This window comes from Vespa velutina, chromosome 6 (assembly GCF_912470025.1).
Source record: "Vespa velutina chromosome 6, iVesVel2.1, whole genome shotgun sequence".
Lineage (NCBI taxonomy): Eukaryota > Metazoa > Arthropoda > Insecta > Hymenoptera > Vespidae > Vespa > Vespa velutina.
Genome location: NC_062193.1, coordinates 4,012,299 through 4,017,298, shown reverse-complemented (window position 1 = coordinate 4,017,298; position 5,000 = coordinate 4,012,299). Strand labels below are relative to the sequence as shown.

At 30.0% G+C, this 5,000-nt stretch overlaps 1 protein-coding gene and 1 long non-coding RNA gene across 8 annotated transcripts in view; one reads left to right on the top strand and one right to left on the bottom strand.

The window, feature by feature from the left end:
• Positions 1–5,000, top strand: part of LOC124950174 — a 39,097-nt gene that overhangs the window by 303 nt on the left and 33,794 nt on the right. For both annotated transcript variants that reach the window (XR_007101279.1, XR_007101280.1), the window contains exon 1: positions 1–269. This exon is cut by the window's left edge. This is a non-coding gene — a long non-coding RNA (uncharacterized LOC124950174). The remainder of the gene's footprint in view (positions 270–5,000) is intronic.
• LOC124950168 (TOX high mobility group box family member 3-like) overlaps positions 1–5,000 on the bottom strand; it is a 158,398-nt gene that overhangs the window by 137,779 nt on the left and 15,619 nt on the right. The gene's annotated exons all lie outside the window — the stretch shown is intronic.

Below are 5,000 nucleotides of genomic sequence, written 5' to 3'. Positions count from 1 at the left end.
GGTCGGTCTGCAGATCGATGGCTCGTTTTACGAGGGATTGTATTTAAATCACGTGTATACATTTTAATACGAACGATTGGAAGTAAAGAAGAAGGTAACGGGAAAGTTAAAGGAGAAAAAAAAAATAAAAGAAAATAGAAACGAAGAACGAGAGATAAAAATTGGAGAGTGAAAGAGATAGACAGACAGATAAAAAGACAAACAGAGAGACAGATAGACACGGATACATATGAGGGAGTTTGTTTATATCTATGCGCGCGTGTATATGTGTAAGTATCAATTAGGATAAAGTACCCTTGGACAAGGTATATAATAATTGTAATTAAGTGAAATTTCTTTTCTATTTGAACTTATGACGGGTTTGTTCAATCTAACGACGTTGAACACAACGATATATAATGTACATATGTATATAAATCGTTAATCTCAAGTACGTCAGGCGAGAATATTACTTCGGTCAGATAGGTATTCATTAAAATCCAATATCCGGACTTTTAATGAGCGATCACGCGTATATGAAAGAGAGAGAGAGAGACAGAGAGAGAGAGAGAGAGAGAGAGAGAGAGAGAGAGAGAGAGAGAGAGAGAGAGATAGAGAGAGAGAGAGAGAGAGAGAGAGAGGCAGAGAGAGAGAGATAGAGAGAGAGAGAGAGAAAGGTCCAAGCTAAACGTTCAAGCAAAAATTTTATCGATTCATTCGTTTTTGATCGCCAATGGCGTCGAAATGTTTGTGAACGAAGCAGGGGAAAGAGAGGTGGAGGAAAGAAGGGTGGGATATTACCAATGATTTCTCTTTCGATAACTTCCTTATACTCGAATATTTCATATACATATATATATATATATATATATATATATATATATTTATATAAAATATATAATATATAAAATCTAGACTGTATGCATATGCTTTTACTGAGTGAAAAAAAATTCTTAAATGATTTTTAATTAATTTGTAATTAAAAATCTATTATGGTTATTAATTTCTTAATATTTGCACAATTAGGATCGTAGTGATATAATTATGGAAGAAAAAAGAGGAAAAGAAAAATTATCTTAAAAATTATCGAAAAAGAATAATTTATCTGCAGTAAAATCAGATAGAAGAAACTTTTAGTTCAACCTTTACATTAACTAAAATATATTAGATCGTTCGTAATTGCTTAAATCATTTAATCGTTCATTTTTTTTTTTTTTTTTTTTTTTTTTTTAGAACCAATCAAAAGAAAGTTCTTATTAGGTTGCGCAGTCAGTTGCACTTTATAATCTCTTGATTTTAAAAATTTATTTTTTATTCTCTCTTTTCCCTTTTTTATTACTTTTTTCCGTTCCATACCATTCCTTTCCCGTTCCTTTTCCTACTTTTCTTGTTCTTATCTCTTCTTTTATTTTATTTTATTTTATTTTATTCTATTTTATTTTCTTTCATTTTATTATCCTATGACAAGTTTCAGTATCACGAACCTACACCAATTTAAGTTTTAGTTAGAGAAGCCGTAATGTTTGCTCGCGTGGAACGCTAATAAGGAGAGTCGGTATTTCAAATTTATAGCTTATCGTATATATATAAGTATATTTATCTATCTATCTATATAATATATATACATATACAAAGATTACGTATATACATATTATAAATATAAAGAAACATGTATGACGTGCATAAAATATCCACGTAAGAAGAATATCGAATCATATATATATATATATATATAATCCCTTCTATCGACTTCATTATATCGAGAACCTGCATACGTATTAACTTAACATGTTAATTTAAATCTCTTTTCAGACATTTCAAATTACATTCGAGAAATAGGGAAACCCCTTTCCTTTAGTCGGGTATATGATTGTTAAAGTTGTTAAGTTTTCCTTTAGAAACCTCTACGTTTTCATTAATGCCTTTTCCTTAATACCAGGATATACATATGTACGAATATACGTACGTATATATGTATATACTTACTTATTTAGAGATTCTTCCAAACAACACGGTTCTTAACGAACTGTATTTTACGCGTATATACATAATTATACCAGGCAAACTATTACAAATGTTTACTATATTTAAATACGTACGATGTAATCTCGTTTTGCTTTATATTCTTCAAAACCTATCATTTCTCGTCAATTTTATCTAAGTAATAATAATAATAATAATAATAATAATAATAATAATAATAATAATAATAATAATAATAATTATAATTATAATTATAATAGTAGTAGTAGTAGTAGTAGTAATAGTGGTGGTAGTAATAATTGTAGCAGTAGTAATGGTAGTAGTAGAATAAGAAGCAGATGAGAATGATATACGAGTGAAGAAAATGAAAAGAAAAGAAAAAAAAGAGATATGGAAGCACAATCTCCCTCTCTCTTTCTCTCTCTCTCTCTCTCCCTCTCTCTTTCTCTATATCTCTCATTCTTTGATTTTTCTTCACAACCGAACTCGGCCCTAATTTACAAGGGATCCAATATGAAATACACTTCGTTCGAGGTTTATTTGCGATTATTGCCTCCACTGATTTATAACCGACGTTTGATATCTTTATGTAAGGGTTCAGCCCAAGTATTTAATACCTTCACGACCAATCGGTTGCCACGACGATACTGTGCACGCTATTCTACAAGCCGGTAATAATATCATATATATATATATATATATATGTGTGTGTGTGTGTGTGTATGTGTGTATGGAAAGTGGAAGAGAAAGAGAGAAAGAAATCACCTTTGATCCCGTTGAAACGAGTTCGTCTCAGGAATGATGATTTGAGTGTGAAAATTAGATTAGATTTTTAACAATAAAACATGAAAATAAATCGATTCCATAGATGGTCATATATATTAAATAAAATGAATTAATTTAATCGTATTTAAAGAAAAATAACATTCAATTCGCAAACTAATATCTATTATCGATCTATCTTAGATACATAGGTATTTTAGATTAGATTTTTAATGATAAAACTTGAAAATAAATCGATCCGATATAAATACTTATATCTAATTAAATAAAATGAATTTAAATTTGATCAAGGTTACTTTCAACTCATTCAAACTAATATGTATTATCGATCTATAGATATTTATATTTAATAGAAACTTGAAATATATCAGAAATCATTCGACAGATCTTTGATTTCTATTTTAACGAATAGTAAATAAATTTTCATTTCGGTGTCCATAATATCTAAGGCTTCTTTCTCTCTCTCTCTCTCTCTCTCTCTCTCTCTCTCTCTCTCTCTCTCTCTCTCTCTCTCTCTCTCTGTCCCTCTCGTGCAATCATTCTTTTTTCTTTCTTTATTTCTGTCTTTTTTTGTTTTTTAATATCTATTTATAAAAACAATACAATATATAATTCATACATGTACGAACGCGGTGACATTTAAAAATGGATTACTTTTTTTCCATGATATTTTAATAATGATCTTTCGTCTTGTTTTTTTCTTTTTCTTTTTTTTTTTTTTTTCTTTTTCTTCAGATTGTAAAATCATGGATCCAAGTACGAGAAATCAAAAAAAAAAAAAAAAAAAGAAAAAGAAAAAAAAAAGAAAGAAAAAAGAAGTCACGAAAAGAGAACAATCAATTTTTAAAATCACTTAAGCGAATGCATTATCACATTTTATATATACCTGATATTATTTCGAATTACTTATAGAATTTATATAAACGACATTCTATTAATATACATTCGCACGAACGAATGTTGGATTATGTAATGTGGTGGAAAAAAAAAAGAAAAGAGAAAAGAGAAAGAAGAAGAAAAAAAAGAGAAAAAGAGAAGAAAAAGAATTGTTTGAAGTTTCGATTAAAATGACAAAACGATATCATGGAACGACACCGACATTAAAAATTATTCCGTCGCTAGTGAATTTCTGGCTAACTTCTGACGCAGTTTTCAACGCATGTTCAACGCATATTTGTGTATGTATATGTATATGTATATGTATATATATATATATATATATACATATATGTATATACACGCACACGCACACACGCACATACATACACAAACAACCACATATGCTATATACATATATATATATATATATATGTATATGTATGTAGATGTACATACATAAACATAGTATATACATATGTACATAGTATATACATATATTTACATACTAGATACATAGATATATACATACGTGTGTACGCGGTCATCGGGACGATCAACAAGTGGCTCATGATTTTGTCAGCGGTACCGGTGGTACACCGCGCTTTAAAGTATCCCCTCTCTTCGTTACTCTTTATCGAATTCACCGTGTTACATCGCACTTACATGTATATACGCGTATAAATACATACACATACATACATTCACATATATGTGTGTACGTGTGTATCTACATATATATATATATACTACTGTTGAAGTATAAGTGCGATATAGAGACGAGTGTAAAGTAGTATCGTAGAGACTCTTCTATCTCTCCCAAAAGATACTCTCGATTCCGTCACTCGTGAGACCCTTTAAATAGTTCGTTCATCGAGCAACAAGTGCGAACGAGGATGGATTTTCGCTGGTCCATTGATAGACCAAAAAAGAAGTATAGAGAAAAAGAGAAAAAGAGAGAGAGAGAGAGAGAGAGAGAAAGAAAGAGAGAGAAAATGAATTTTCACGTTCGATAGATGGCCTCGAGAGCTAGAAGCTTAGCAAGGTGTGCATAAACCGTCGATGATAATGTATAGCGCTCTTTTAAATGTCCAATGATGCGTGTAACGTCCGATTTAAGCACCTGTACATATCTCTATATACACATATACATACACACACACACACACACACACACACACACATATATATTTATACATGCATACAGAATGGATGAAAAGTTTCTAGGAATGATTTGAAAAATCAATTAACTCTCTTCCTCCTGAAACTTTTCGAAAAATCTAATTTTCTCTTCGATCGCGTTAAAATAAGAGAAAAGAAAAAGAAAGAAAATACGTTTCCATGCTTTGTATCTTTTTTCTTGTGTTTTCTATAATTTA